The sequence below is a fragment of the Ovis aries genome, chromosome 1 (assembly GCF_016772045.2).
Source record: "Ovis aries strain OAR_USU_Benz2616 breed Rambouillet chromosome 1, ARS-UI_Ramb_v3.0, whole genome shotgun sequence".
Taxonomy (NCBI): domain Eukaryota; kingdom Metazoa; phylum Chordata; class Mammalia; order Artiodactyla; family Bovidae; genus Ovis; species Ovis aries.
In genome coordinates, this window is record NC_056054.1 from 112,333,390 (window position 1) to 112,350,111 (window position 16,722).

At 40.6% G+C, this 16,722-nt stretch overlaps 1 pseudogene; it reads left to right on the plus strand.

Moving 5' to 3' along the window:
- The first annotated feature begins 12,801 nt into the window (after positions 1 to 12,801).
- On the plus strand, positions 12,802 to 14,121 carry LOC101105048 (voltage-dependent anion-selective channel protein 2-like; annotated as a pseudogene).
- The last annotated feature ends 2,601 nt before the right edge of the window (positions 14,122 to 16,722 follow it).

The following is a 16,722-nucleotide window of genomic DNA, read 5'->3' on the forward strand; positions in this document are numbered from 1 at the left end:
CCCATGTCACCATAACTCCTTTCAGCTCTGTCCACTGCCCAGGCTCTGGCTGACCACTGATACCTCATTTCTATCACCTCTGCTGCTGGGGCTGCTCTCGGGGTCAGATGCTGATGTCCAGGGCCCTGCTTCCTCTCACTCCTAGGCCTCCAGCCCTACATCTCTTTGCTGTCCAAGGTGCAGAAACCATCCAGCTTGTTCAGTGCAGAGGAAAGCAAATGCCTTAGACACATATAAACAACTATCTAATCCAAGGTCTGAAATGTTATTAATAACTTACACTTACCCGTGCACTCTACTACATCACAACCACCTGAATTTGTTTTCAGAGAGGACAGAGTTGGAGGGAGAGATGGAGAGAGGACTGACCTGTCTCCCATACATCTCTGCTGTTTGCTACAGCCATAGGGAAATGACCACTAATACCACTTAATCAGGCAATTTCTCAGGTAGTCATCCAGGTTGTTCACTGTGATTAACTCCCTTCTTTTTGGAGGCACAGGAAAGACTGCACCTCTCCTCTGTGAAGTTAAGTGGGCCATGGGACTTGTGCTAGCCAAGAAATGTGAGCAGAAAGGGTCACTTTCAGGCTGAAGCCTTTACCAGGCAGGGCACAAGTCCACACCATCCTTTTTCCAGCCTGAGGAAATGACCCCATAAAATATGGGGCCCTGGTTTGGTGGTACATTTATGTCTGATGAGGAAACTAATCTTCAAGGTTGGAAGGATGGCATTCTGTGTTTTGTTTAGGGGAAATCTAAATGTGTTGCCTGTGGTGTCTCAGAAGGTGTGTGATGTACTGACTGCACCGGGGCCTTAAAAGAATACCTCAGGGAAAAAAATATCAGCACTGTCTGTCAGGTGTCTTAGTTCTGTATTACAAAACAGATGGTCTGGGAGAAAAAACAGTCTGTTTTGCAAGGAGAGATGAAAGGAATAACAGATTCTGGGTCTTCAGCAGGCAAATAGTGTGGAAAATTTTCTTCATAAATCATCTTCAACAGGGACAAACACACATGAACACACATAATAGCTCCCAAAACATTTTCCCATATGCACCTCAGTAACGAGCAAGTATTTTTCTATTTGGTATGCCACATACAGGGCCTCCCTGGTGGCTCAGACAGTAAAGAATCTGTCAGCTCTGTGCGAGACCTGGGATCGATCCCTGAGTTGGAAAGATCCCCTGGAGGAGGGTATGGCAACCCACCCCAGTATCCTTGCCTGGAGAATCACCTTGGACATTGAAGTCTGTGATATCTACAGTTCACGGTGTCACAAAGAGTCAGACACGACTGAATGACGAAGCACAGCATATTCCATGTAAAATAAGCTGACTAGTTACACAGACCCAACCTAGCAGCTGAGAAATGTTGCTGCTACATGATATCAAACTTCTAAAATTTGACTAGTAAAATTTGAGGGAATAAAGCAACACATTTGGATTGAGTCACCTTCCAGATGTTCATTCTTTGGCATCAACACATGGTATCATCCTCTGCTGAATACTGTCTCTAACATGAGACAGTTGAGAATATGTGGCCAAAGGCATATTCAGTGACCTCTACCAAAAAAGATATGTAGGTACTAGATGACACCTTAGAAAGTCCAAAAACCTCAGCCAGGGAAGGAAGGGTTGTGTCTGTAACTGACATTCTGAAATACAGTGTGCCTAATATCCAAAATCCTAATATTTGGGGTAATAACATGTATACAGTAATAACATGTATTACTGGCTTTTTAAAAACTATGAAATCTGAATTTATGCAACAGTATATATCTTGAGGATCACTTTGCATTAAATTTCCAAACTGAATACTTCTACACGCCTTTAAAATAATGTTACCATATCTATTCTCACTTAAAAGCCCATCCTAATTTTATCCCAGTAAGTACACTAGCATTTCAACCTTACAGAATATCACAGTGTTGGAGAGTGTTTTGCCTATGTTCTCCTCTAGGAGTTTTATAGTTTCTGGTCTTACGTTTAGATCTTTAATCCATTTTCAGTTTATTTTTGTGTATGATGTTAGAAAGTGATCTAGTTTCATTCTTTTACAAGTGGTTGACCAGTTTTCCCACCACCGCTTGTTAAAGAGATTGTCTTTAACCCATTGTATATTCTTGCCTCCTTTGTCGAAGATAAGGTGTCCATAGGTGTGTGGGTTTATCTCTGGGCTTTCTATTTTGTTCCATTGATCTATATGTCTGTCTTTGTGCCAGGACCATACTGTCTTGATGACTGTGGCTTTGTAGTAGAGCCTGAAGTCAGGCAGGTTGATTCCTCCAGTTCCATTCTTCTTTCTCAAGATTGCTTTGGCTATTCGAGGTTTTTAGTATTTCCATACAAATCTTGAAATTATTTGTTCTAGCTCTGTGAAAAATACTGCTGGTAGCTTAATAGGGATTGCATTGAATCTGTAGATTGCTTTAGGTAGTATACTCATTTTCACCATATTGATTCTTCCAATCCATGAACACGGTATATTTCTCCACCTATTAGTGTCTTCTTTGATTTCTTTCATCAGTGTTTTATAATTTTCTATATATAGGTCTTTAGTTTCTTTAGGTAGGTATGTTCCCAAGTATTTTATTCTTTTCGTTGCAATGGTGAATGGAATTGTTTCCTTAATTTCTTTTTCTACTTTCTCATTATTACTTTATAGGAATGCAAGGGATTTCTGTGTGTTGATTTTATATCCTGCAACTTTACTATATTCATTGATTAGCTGTAGTAATTTTCTGGTGGAGTCTTTAGGGTTTTCTATGTAGAGGATCATGTCATCTGCAGTGAGAGTTTTACTTCTTTTCCAGTTGGATTCCTCTTATTTCTTTTTCTGCTCTGATTGCTGTGGCTAAAACTTCCAGAACTATGCTGAATAGTAGCGGTGAAGGTGGGCACCGTTGTTTTGTTCCTGACTTTAAAGGAAATGCTTTCCATTTTTCACCATTGAGGATAATGTTTCCAGTGGGTTTATCATATATAGCTTTTATTGTGTTGAGGTATGTTCCTTCTATTCCTGCTTTCTGGAGAGTTTTTATCATAAATGGATATTGAATTTTGTCACAGGCCTTCTCTACATCTATTGAGATAATCATATGGCTTTTATTTTTCAATTTGTTAATGTGGTGAATTACATTGATTGATTTGTGGATATTGAAGAATCCTTGCATCCCTGGGATAAAGCCCACATGGTCATGGTGTATGATCTTTTTAATGTGTTGTTGGATTCTGATTGCTAGAATTTTGTTGAGGATTTGTCATCTATGTTCATCAGTGATATTGGCCTGTAGTTTTCTTTTTTTGTGGCATCTTTGTCAGGTTTTGGTATTAGGGTGATGGTGGCCTCATAGAATGAGTTTGGAAGTTTACCTTCCTCTGCAATTTTCTGGAAGAGTTTGAGTAGGATAGGTGTTAGCTCTTCTCGAAATTTTTGGTAGAACTCAGCTGTGAAGCCGTCTGGACCTGGGCTTTTGTTTGCTGGAAGATTTCTGATTACAGTTTCAATTTCCATGCTTGTGATGGGTCTGTTAAGATTTTCTATTTCTTCCTGGTTCAGTTTTGGAAAGTTGTACTTTTCTAAGCATTTGTCCATTTCTTCCACGTTGTCCATTTTATTGGCATATAATTGCTGATAGTAGTCTCTTATGATCCTTTGTAATTCTGTGTTGTCTGTTGTCATCTCTCCATTTTCATTTCTAATTTTATTGATTTGATTTTTCTCCCTTTGTTTCCTGATGAGTCTGGCTAATGGTTTATCAATTTTATTTATCCTTTCAAAGAACCGCCTTTTGGCTTTGTTGATTGTTGCTATGGTCTCTTTTGTCCATCAGCAGATGAATGGATAAGAAAGCTGTGGTACATATACACAATGGAGTATTACTCAGCCATTAAAAAGAATACATTTGAATCAGTTCTAATGAGGTGGATGAAACTGGAGCCTATTATACAGAGTGAAGTAAGCCAGAAAGAAAAACACCAATACAGTATACTAACACATATATATGGAATTTAGAAAGATGGTAATGATAACCCTGTATGCAGGACAGCAAAAGAGACACAGATGTATAGAACAGACTTTTGGACTCTGTGGGAGAGGGCGAGGGTGGGATGATTTGGGAGAATGGCATTGAAACATGTAAACTATCATGTAAGAAACAAATCGTCAGTCTATGTTTGATACAGGATACAGGATTTTGGGGCTGGTGCACGGGGATGATCCAGAGAGATGATATGGGGTGGGAGGTGGGAGGGGGGTTCATGATTGGGAACTCATGTACACCCATAGCTGATTCATGTCAATGTATGGCAAAACCAATACAGTATTGTAAAGCAAAATAAAGTAAAAATAAAAAAATTTTTTAATAAAAAAAATGAATAAAATAAAATAAAATCACATTTCACAGGACACATATACATGAAAAACTAAAAAAAAAAATAATATCACTGTGTGTTGGGATACTGAGAGCTTGTTTTGTAAAGAAGGCTGAGTCAAAGAATTGATGCTTTTGAATAGTGTTGCTAGAAAAGACTTTTGAGAGTCCCTAGGACAGCAAGATCACCAGTCAATCCTGAAGGAAATCAACCCTGAATGTTCGTTGGAAGGACTGGTGCTGAAGGTGCAGGTCCAATACTTTGGCCACTTAATGGGAACAGTGGACTCATTGGAAAAGACCCTGATGCTGGGAAAGATTAAAGGCAGAAGAAGAAGAGGGCAGCAGAGGATGAGATGGTTGGATAGCATCACCAACCCAATGGACATGAATTTGAGCAAATTCTGGGAGATAGTGAGGGACAGGGAAGCATGGCTTGCTGTTGTCCATGGGGCTGCAAAGAGTCAGACACGACTTAGTGACTGAACAATGGCAACAATGGGTTACTGAAAGCTTGTTTTGTAGTCACAACTTCCTGGTGGCAGACCCAGGATTTAAACCTACACGTAGTCTATTCTTGAAGTTGCTAAGTATTCTTACTCCCAGATGCCTGTCTTTTTCTTTTGTAATTAATCTGTATCTATTGAGTAATTCATTTCTTTGACACTGTCAAAGTATAAAATATTAGCTTACGGATATGGGAAGCCATCAACCCTTTCCTGGGAATTGCTATAAGAGAAAAATAAATATTTGACTGCAATGTTATCAATTATATAATAAAGGCTTGCCTCAAAATTATGAAAATATATTGGAGGAAGTGGTTGGTTCTATGATGGGGAAAGGAGGTAAATCTTTTTCTCAAAGAAATCATTGACTCCAGTGTATGAACAATATCAAATATTTAGACTATAAGGGGAATTTAAACTGAATCAAATATTAACCAAACGTCATCTAAAGATTGTGGCAGGTAATAATACTTCAATTGCTTCACATAAAACATACAAAATTCTTTTCCCAAGAACTAGATATATTGAAGCTAAAGAAGTATATTTATTCTGTGGTTACGGCCTTTCATTCTGTTAGTGTTAAAATCCTTTCTACTTTGCTGTACACCTAAACTAACACAACAGTGTAGATCAACTATACTCCAATATAATTTTTTTAATGTCTTTCATGTAAAATGATATGGATTATAGATGACCAATTTTAGCTTCTTAGTCTTTGACAAATTCAGTAACATTATATTATTTCTCATGAAGTAAATGAATGTTATATAAGTGGTAAGTTTATGATTCTGTGCTGAGCCTAATCTAGCCCTGAGAAAACCAAAGTCTTCATCTCTAATGAGCAAGTATTTGGGCAGGAGCACAACTAAACTGTCCTCCTAAATGACAGAGAAGCAACCCTACAGAAGCTAGAAAACAAGCAAAATTCTCAGCTTCGCAGGGAACATTTCATTCCAAGAAGCTCATGGAAGGAGAGAAAGATAAGGGAAAGCTCCTTCACTCCTTACAAGGAAAATTCAGGGGCTGTGACAGTTTTGCGAAAAGTCTCCCATCCCTTTCCCTTTGGGGTTACATGCTTATTGTACAACTCTCTCTTCTTTCAGTGATGTCCATCTTTGCTTTACGTATTTTGAAGGTCTGTTGTTCATTGCATAAACGTTTATAATTGCTGTATCTTCTTGCCATATTGAACCATTGTTAATAAATAATGTACTTTACGTCTTACAAATTTTTAAGTCTAATTTATCTGATGATACTGTACCATCCCTGCTCTCTTTTTATTGTCATTTTCACTGTTGTTCAGTCACTCGATCCTGTCCAACTCTTTAAGACTCCATGAACTGCATCAAGCCAGGCTTCCCTGTCCTTCACCATTTCCCAGAGATTGCTCAAACTCATGTCCATTGAGTTAGTGATGACATGCAAACATCTTGCCCTCTGTCATTCCCTTCTCCTCCGGCCTTCAGTCTTTCCCAGCATCGGGGTCTTTTCCAATGAGTCTGTTATTCCCATCAGGTGATCAAAGTATAGGAACTTCAGCTTCAGCATCAGTCCTTTCAATGAATATTCAGGATCGATTTCCTTTAGGATTCACTGGTTTGACCCCCTTGCAGTCCAAGGGACTCCCAAGAGTCTTCTCCAACACTATAGTTCAAAAGCATCAATTCTTAAATGTTCAGCTTTCTTTATGGTCCAACTCTCACATCCATACTTGACTATGGGGAAAACCATAGCTTTGACTAGATGGACCTTCGTCTGCAAAGTAAAGTCTTTGCTTTTTAATATGCTGTCTAGGTTTGTCATAGCTTTCTTTCTAAGATGCAAGCGTCTTTTAATTTCATGGCTGCAGCCACCATCTGCAGTGATTTTGGAGCCCAAGAAAATAAAGTCTCTCATGGTTCCCTTTGTTTCCCCACCTATTTGCCAAGGAGTGATGGAATGGATGCCATGATCTTTGTTTTTAGAATGGTGAGTTTAAAGCCAGCTTTTTCACTCTCCTCTTTTACTTTCATCAAGAGGCTCTTTAGTTTCTCTTTGCTTTCTGCCATAAGAGTGATGTCATCTGCGTATCTGAGGTCATTGATATTTCTTCCAGCAGTCTTGATACCAGCTTGCACCTCATCCAGCCCGGCATTTTGCATGATGTAGCCTGTATATAAGTTAAATAAGCAGGGTAACAATATACAGCTGTGATGTACACCTTTCCCAACTTTGAACTAGTCCATTGTTCCATGTCCGATTCTAACAGTTGCATCTTAACCTGCAAACAGATTTCTCAGGAGGTAGGTAAGGTGATCTGGTATTCCCATCTCTTTAAGAATTTTCCACAGTTTGTTTCATCCACATGTTAAAGGCTTTAGCATAGTCAATAAAGCAGAAGTACATGTTTGTCTGTAATTCTCTTGCTTTTTCTATGATCCAACAGATGTTAGCTATTTAATCTTTGCTTCCTAAATTGAACTGAATTGATATTTATAGAGCCAAAGGTTGAGCCTTGGTAAATTTAAGAAAATCGAAATCATCTCAAGCATCTTTTCTGATGACAGGACTACGAGATTAGAAATAAACCACAAGAAAAAAACGCTGAGAATTACAAAGTTGCGGTGGCTAAACAACATGCTACTAAACAACCACTGGATCACTGAAGGAATGAAAAGATGCCTAGAGACAAATTAAAACAAAAGCTGGATGATCCAAAACTCACAGGATGCAGCAAAAGCCGTTCAAAGAAGGAGGTTTATAGCAATACAATCTTACCTCAAGAGAAATTTGAAATAAACAACTTAACCTCACACCTAAAACAACTGGAGAAAGAAGAACAAACAAAACCTAAAATTAGTAGAAGGAAGGAATCATCATAGTAGAAATAAATGAAACAGAGACAAAGAAAACAATTGCAAAGATCAATGAAACTAAGAGCTGGTTCTCTGAAAAGATAAACAAGACTGATAAACATTTAGCCAGACTCATCAAGAAAAAAAAAAGGGGGGGGGGACTCAGATCAGTAAAATCAGAAATGAAAATGGTTGAGTTACAACCGACTCGATAGACATACCAAGACTAAGAGACTACTGTGAACAACTGTATGCCAATAAAATGGACAACCTGGAAGAAACAGACAAGCTCTTAGAAGGGTACAGTCTCCCAAGACTGGACCAGTAAAAAAAAGAAAATATATGAACAGACCAAGCACTGAATTTGAAAACTTCCCAACAAACAAAAGTCTAGGACCTGATGGCTTCACGGGTGAATTGTATCAAACATTTAGGGAAGAGTTATCAAACCTTTATCCCTCTGAAACTGTTCCAAAAAGTTGCAGAGACAGGAAAACTTCCCAATTCATTTCATGAGGCCACCATCACCCTTATACCAAAAAGAGACAAAGATACCACCAAAAAAAAAAAAAAAAGAAAGAAAATTACAGGCTAATATCACTGAAGAAAATAGATGCAAAAATCCTCCACAAAAGACTAGCAATCTGTATCCAACAATACATTAAAAAGATCATACACCATGATCAAGTGGCATTCATCCCAGGGATGCAAGGAACTTGCAACAACCACAAATCAGTCAATGTGATACACCATATCAACAATTTGAATAATACCACATGATCATCTCAATAGATGCAGAAAAGGGTGTTGACAAAACTCAGCACCCATTTATGATAATTCTCCAGAAAGTGGGCCTAGAGAGGACATCTGCTCTGCTAAGTCACTTCAGTCGTGTCCCACTCTGTGTGACCCCATAGACGGAAGCCCACCAGGCTCCCCCGTCCCTGGGATTCCCCAGGCAAGAACCCTGGAGTGGGTTGCCATTTCCTTCTCCAATGCATGAAAGTGAAAAGTGAAAGTGAAGTCACTCAGCCGTGTCAAACTCTTCACAACCCAATTGACCGCAGCCTACCAGACTCCTCTGTCCAAGGGATTTTCCAGGCAAGAGTACTGGAATGGGGTGCCATCGCCCATAGCTCAACATAATAAATGTCATGTATGACAAACCTACAGCTAGCATCATCAGTTCAGTTCAGTTCAGTCTCTGAGTCATGCCCAACTCTTTGCAACCCCATGGACTGCAGCACGCCAAGCCCCCCATCCATCACCAACTCCCAGAGTTTACTCAAATTCATGTCCATTGAGTCAGTGATGCCATTCAACCATCTCATTCTCTGTCATCCCCCTCTACTCCAGCCTTCAATCTTTCCCAGCATCAGGGTCTTTTCCAAGGAGTTAGTTCGCATCAGGTGGCCAAAGTATTGGAGCTTCAGCTTCAGCATCAGTCCTTCCAATGAATATTCAGGACTGATCTCCTTCAGAATGGACTGGTTGGATCTCCTTGCAGTCCAAGGTACTCTCAAGAGTCTTCTCCAACACCACAGTTCAAAAGCATTAATTCTTCCATGCTCAGCTTTCTTTATAGTCCAACTCTCACATCCATACATGACTACTGGAAAACCATAGCCTTGACTAGATGGACCTTGCTGGCAAAATAATGTCTCTGCTTTTGAATATCCTATCTATGTTGGTCATAACTTTCCTTCCAAGGAGTAAGCGTCTTTTAACTTCATGGCTGCAGTCACCATCTGCAGTGATTTTGGAGCCCCCAAAAACTAAAGTCTGACACTGTTTCCACTGTTTCTGCATCTATTTCCCAGGAAGTGATGGGACCGGATGTCCTGATCTTTGTTTTCTGAATGTTGAGCTTTAAGCCAACTTTTTCACTCTCCTCTTTCACTTTCATCAAGAGGCTCTTTGTTTCTTCTTCACTTTCTGCCATGAGTGATGTCATCTGCATATCTGAGGTTATTGATATTTCTCCCAGCAATCTTGATTCTAGCTTCTGCTTCATCCAGCTCAGGATTTCTCATGATGTATTCTGCATATAAGTTAAATAAGCAGGGTGACAATATGCAGCCTTGATATACTCCTTTTCCTATTTGGAACCAATCTGTTGTTCCATGTCCAGTTCTAACTGCTGATTTCTGACCTGTATACAGATTTCTCAAGAGGCAGGTCAGGTGATTGGATATTCCCATCCTTTTTAGAATTTTTCACAGTTTATCATGATCCACACAGTCAAAGGCTATGGCATAGTCAATAAAGCAGAAATAGATATTTTTCTGGAATTCTCTTGCTTTTTCAATGATCCAGCAGATATTGGCAATTTGATCTCTGGTTCCCCTGCCTTTTCTAAATCCATCTTGAACATCTGGAAGTTCACGGTTCATGTATTGTTAAAGCTCAGCTTGGAGAATTTTGAGCATTACTTCACTAGCGTGTGAGATGGGTGCAATTGGGCAGTAGTCTGAGCATTCTTTGGCATTGCCTTTCATTGGGAATAGAATGAAAACTGCCCTTTTCCAGTCCTGTAGCCACTGCTGAGTTTTCCAAATTTGCTGGCATATTAAGTCAGCAGTTCCACAGCATCATCTTTCAGGATCTGAAATAGCTCAACTGGAATGCCATCACCTCCACTAGCTTTGTTCATAGTGATGCTTCCTAAGTCCCACTTGACTTCACATTACAAGATGTCTGGGTCTAGGTGAGTGATCACACCATCATGGTTATCTGGGTCATGAAGATCTTTTCTGTATACTTCTTCTGTGTATTCTTGCCACCTTTTCTTCATATCTTCTGCTTCTGTTAGGTCCATACCATTTCTGTCATTTACTGAGCCCATCTTTGCATGAAATGTTCCCTTTGTATATCTAATTTTCTTGAATTAGAGCTAGCATCATACTCAGTGGTGAAAAGCTGAAAGCATTCCCTCTGAGATCACGAACAAGACAAGACAGGACAAGGATGTCCATTCTCACCACTTTTATTCAGCACAGTTTTGGAGGTTAGCTGTAGCAATCAGAGAAGAAAAAGAAGTAAAGTGAATCCAAATTGGAAAACAAGAAGTTGAACTGTCAATTTTTGCAGAGGACATGATACTCTACATAGAAGATCCTAAAGATGCTATCAGAAAACTACTAGAGCTCATCAATGAATTTGGTAAAGTTGCAGGCTACAAAATTAATACACAGAAATCTATTGTATTTTTATACACTAACAGCGAAAGATCAAAAAGAGAAATTCAAGAAGCAATTCCATTTACCATCGCATCAAAAAAATAAAATACCTAGGAATAAATCTACCTAAGGAGACAAAAACCTGTGCTTCGAAAACTATAAGATGCTGATGAAAAAAATCAAAGAAGACATAAACAAATGGAAAGATACACCATGATCATGGATTGGGAGAATCAATATTCGCAAAATGACTATACTACCCAAGGAAATCTACAGATTCAAAGCAACCCCTATCAAATTACCAATGGCTGTTTTCACAGAACTAGAAACAAAAAAGGTCTCAAAGATATATGGAAACACATAAGACCCCAAATAGCCAAAGCAATCTTGAAAAAAGAAAAATGGAACTGTAGGAATCAAGCTCCCTGATTTCAGGCTATGCTACAAAGCTACAGTCATCAAAACAGTGTGGTACTGGCACAAAAATAGAAATATAGCTCAATGGAACAGGATAGAAAACCCAGAAATAAGCTCATGCACCTATAGTCTAGCTAATTAATCAGATTAAATTAATCTATGATAAAGGAGCCAAGACTACACAATGTTGGAAAGATATGGAAAAAACATAAATGCCCATCCACAGAGGAATGGATAAAGAAGATATATGTGATAGATAGATAGATAGAGATAGATAGAGATAGAGTTAGGATGTCATACATATATGTGTGTATATACACACACAATGGAATATTACTACTCAGCCACTAAAAAGAATGAAATAATGCCATTTTCAGCAACATGGATGGACCTAGAGAGTGTCATATTGAGTGAAGTAAGACAGACAGAGAAGGAGAAATATCATATCCCTTCTATGTGGAATCTAAGCAACATTGCATAGGAACCTGGAATGTTAGGTCAATGAAACAAGGCAAACTGGAAATGGTCAAACAAGAGATGGCAAGAGTGAACATTGACATTCTAGGAATCAGCAAACTAAAATGGACTGAAATGGGTGAATTTAACTCATATGATCATTATATCTAAGAACTGATGCTTTTGAACTGTGGTGTTGGAGAAGACTCTTGAGAGTCCCTTGGACTGCAAGGAGATCGAACCAGTCCATTCTACAGGAGATCAGTCCTGGGTGTTCTTGGGAAGGAATGATGCTAAAGCTGAAACTCCAGTATTTTGGCCACATCATGCAAAGAGTTGACTCATTGGAAAAGACTCTGCTGCTAGGAGGGATTGGGGGCAGGAGAAGAAAGGGACGACAGAGGATGAGACGGCTGGATGGCATCACTGACTCGATGGACGTGAGTTTGAGGAACTCCAGGAGTTGCTGATGGACAGGGAGGCCTGGCATGCTGCAATTCATGGGGTTGCAAAGAGTTGGACACGACTGAGCAACTGAACTGAACTGAAAAAGAAATTATACAAATGAACTTATTTGCAAAGTAGGAAGAGACAGACATAGAAAATGAACTCATAGTTGCTGTCGCCTATAGTAAATGCTGCACTTTCCTTCACCACAACCCTATGTCAGTAGACAGGTTTTTCTGCACACAAGGCATAAGACTCAATCTTGGTTCAGCAACACCTTGACATGAGGAGAGAGAAATAAGGCAAGAAATAACAAAAGTAAGTAGAGAAAGGAAAAATAAATAAGCAGTAAGGAAAATCAGGAATGAGCTAACAAGGAATAAAGATTTAATAAAGAGGTGATAAAAAGAAGATACTAGGGAGGGAAATGCAATTGACCCTGGAACAAAGCAGGTTTGAACTAGACTGGTCCACTTACACATAGATTTTTTATTCCAATATTAAAAAATATAGTCTACACAATTTGTGACTCATTGAATTTGCAGATGTTGGCCACAAACACAGAGGAACCTCAGATATGGAGGTACTATGGGTACAGATGATCAACTATAATTTATACGTAGATTTTAGATTGTGAGAAGAGTTGGCCCACAACCCACACATAGTTAAAGGGTCGACTGTACATGATGGCAACCCACTCCAGTATTCTTGCCTGTAGAATCCCATGGACAGAGGAGCCTGGTGGGCTAGAGTCCATGGGTCGCAAAGAGTTGGACACAACTAAGCGACTTCACTTTTCAACTACCATTCAAATCAGGTTTAGCCAAGAGCAACCACAAGGTTTTCACTTCACCCTCCAGCGAGGACAGCTGCCGCCCAGCCCATAACAAGCCCATGGCCTCAGCTGTGGCTGCAGCTTCCCCTCAGTAGACACCAGACGACTTCTCAGTCTTGCCATTGAGACCTACACGCTGATCTGTGTGTAAACAATGTGTATTCCTCTGTCGTGAGGTGACATTGGAAAATCTGTCAGAAACATTTTCAAGGGAGGACTGGTTTGGGGTTGTCTGGATGTGGAAACAAAATCACGCACTGCCACGACATTCTCAACATTTGGACCATCTAACACAGACACAGGCCACGTGCCAGGCAGCTAGAGCCAGTATCCATCCTGCATGACCCATCACAGAGCAGTGCAACACTGATGGCACTCTGAGAGCAGAATCCAAGTAAAATGAAGACAGATTTGTCAAGGCCTGGATCTGAATTTGGTACTACCTTCTCTCACTAACACAGTAAAGAAAAAGGGCAAAATCAAGTCTTCTTACAAGAGAGAGTCAATAAACCTTGGCTGTGATATTAACTTGGGTTTTGCTGGACCTGCGATCCATGGTTCAGCTCCCTTTGACGGTGAGGGCTGTTTTGACTGTGAGGGCTGGCTTGCTGGGTTCCAGCCCATGACCTGGTACAGTGCCAAATCCAACCTGACAAGGAATAACTTTGCAGTGCAGTGAAGGACTGGGGACTTCCAGCTGCATGCTACGGAGTGATTCGGGGGACAGAATTTGGAGGATCAGTTTAACAAAAAGAATACGAAGATCTTGACAGTCAAGTGAATGTTGCTTGGATACTAGGTATCAGCTGCACTCATGTGGGTATTCCAGCTAAATATCAGTTGGATCCCATTGCTTCTGTTTCTGCAAAAGTCAACAATTCTGGTTCACATGGAATGAGCTACATTTAGATGGTGTGTCTGGTGTGAAGCTGACGTGTCTTCTGGTAAACAGGAAGAGCATTACTGTTGGAGGCCATAAACTTGGAGTTTCTCTGGGGTGGGAGGTTTATCTAAATGTAGAAACCTCTAGGAAGAGATATCAGAAGAGGGGTCTTGATACAATTCCCCTGTGACCAGTAGGCTTCGTTTTCCCTCTCCTGATCCCCAGTCATCAAAAGGATAATCAAAGGATAATCTACAAAAGAACTGTATTTTTTAAGTGTGGACAATTTTAAGTAAAACGGCTATCTAGCTAAATAGAAATTACCTATCTAGTTACCAAGGCTGCAGTCCTCCAGTCACCTATGCATTATTTAGTCAGTGAAGAAATTAATCAGATGATCTATGAAAGAAATGGAGCTTTATTCAAGCTAAACTGAGGATGGTAACCCAGGAACAGCCTCTCAAAAAGCTCCAGAAACTGTTCTACCAGTTTTAGGTCTGCGCCTGCTTGTACAGGTTTTCTCTTTTCATGTATTTACTTATTCTGGCTGTGCTGGGCCTTGGTTGCTGCTCACAGGCCTTCTCTAGCTGCAGCGGCCAGTGGGGGCTGCCCTCTAGTGGTGATGCACAGGCTTCGCACTGTGGTGGCCGCTCGGGTTGTGGAGCATGGGCGCTGGAGCATGCGGGCTTCGGTAGTTGCAGCTCTCAGGCTCAGAAGGCACAGCTCCCAGGCTCCAGAGCTTGGGCTCGGTAGTTGTGGCACATGGCTTAAGTGCCCCATAGCAAGTGAACTCTTCCTGGAGCGGGGATCAAACCCATGTCCTCTGCACTGGCAGGCAGATTCTTTACCACTGGTCCACCAAGGAAGTCCTATATAGGTTTATGAGATAGACGGCTGTACATTAAACGATGTAGAGAGTTTGCAAACTCCTGATCTCTAAGTGCAAAGTGATGGGGCATGGTGACCCCTTATGAGTTCAAGAAGGAATGTTGCCTATTAAGGAGTTGCCTCGGTGCTAGGAGAATGACTGAGCAAGTATTTCTGCCAAGACAGAGGTTTGGTGGATGCATAAGGCTGATAAACAATGCACAGTAGAGGAGACCCAAGAGGCCAAGGGGTGGAGAAAGTTTTATGCTTAAATGTTCTTGACTTCTCTTAGAATATGAATTTCTATTTCATCATTTTAAATACATAAAATTATTAAATACTTGGGGCCGATAATGAAATAGATTTTTGTGAAATTTTTAAACACATTTTCTTACATTTTTCTTTTTGCCCTCAGCTACAAATGTTCCAGTACTTTGGCCACCTCACACGAAGAGTTGACTCATTGGAAAAAGACTCTGATGATGGGAGGGATTGGGGGCAGGAGGAGAAGGGGATGACAGAGGATGAGATGGCTGGATGGCATCACTGACTCAATGGGCGTGAGTCTGAGTGAACTTCGGGAGTTGGTGATGGACAGAGAGGCCTGGCATGTTGCGATTCATGGGGTCACAAAGAGCCGGACACGACTGAGCGACTGAACTGAACAAATGTTCAGAAACTCAGAATATCAATACTCTACAAATAAAGCAAGTCCTGTGTCCAGGGTTTCTCAAACACACTACTGACATTTCAGATCACATCACTCTCCATTTGAGGGAGGGGTCCTGTGCAATGAATGCTGTTTCACAGCAGCCATGGCCTCTATCCAGTGGCACTCCAGCCCCACAACATCACCTCCCAGTCAAGAAAATGTCTCCAAATGTTCCCAGGTGTTCGCTGGGGGTAGGGTCTCCAGGTAAATACTGTGGGAGACACATTTAATACTAAAAACATTATTCATTATTTATCTCAAATTAAGTGTAGGTGAGTCTCCTTTATTTTTATTTGCTAAATCTGGCAGTCCTCCTGAGACACAACAGCACCTTCATCTCCTCCATCTCCCACCCTATTTGAGAATCACTGCTCTAATCCACAAGGAGCAATGGGGAAAGAGTACAGTGATGGGAGGTGAGGAAAGTTATGATCAGATTTGCATTTTGAACAAAACAGAATAAAATACTGCACTCGGCTCATAGCCAGAACTGCTATCATCGAATTCGCATTGTACAGATGCTGCTGCTGCTGCTGCTGCTGCTGCTGCTGCTGCTGCTGCTGCTGCTGCTAAGTCACTTCAGTCGTGTCCAACTCCATGCAACCCCATGGATGGCAGCCCACCAGGCTCCCCCCATCCCTAGGATTCTCATGCAGAGACCTGATTCAATGTGTGGCTCTGTTGTTGAGTAAGCAACTGAAGACAGGAGCCCAGATCCTGCCATTCACATCCTTGGGGAGTGTGATACTGATTTACACTAACTATCAATTTTGTTTTCATTGTGTTTCTGGCACTGAGTTCCTAAAACCCTTGGATTTCTAAAGTGATCAGAGCAAAAAGGCAAAAAAACAAAACAAAAAAAGAAAGGTTTCTTGTGTTGTGTGAATGAAGGAACTTTTGGATCACACCTAAGGAGGTAGGCTGGTTGCCAGGTGACTAACCACATGTTTAAAGGGTTAGAACTATCAGTACTACAAACCCTTACCCTCCTGGAGGGAAGAAGGGCTGGAGATGGAAACAATTGACCTGGTAAATGATTAAGTCAATCATGCCTATGTAATGAAGACTTCGTTAAAAAAGAAAAGAAACCCAAAGAAGTGTGTTCAGAGGGTTCTGGATTGGAGAACAGATAGAGGAGAATCGGGATTGGTGATGCACTGAGAGAGCATTGCATCTCCTTACACTGGCGCCACACTGCACCCTGAGCATCTC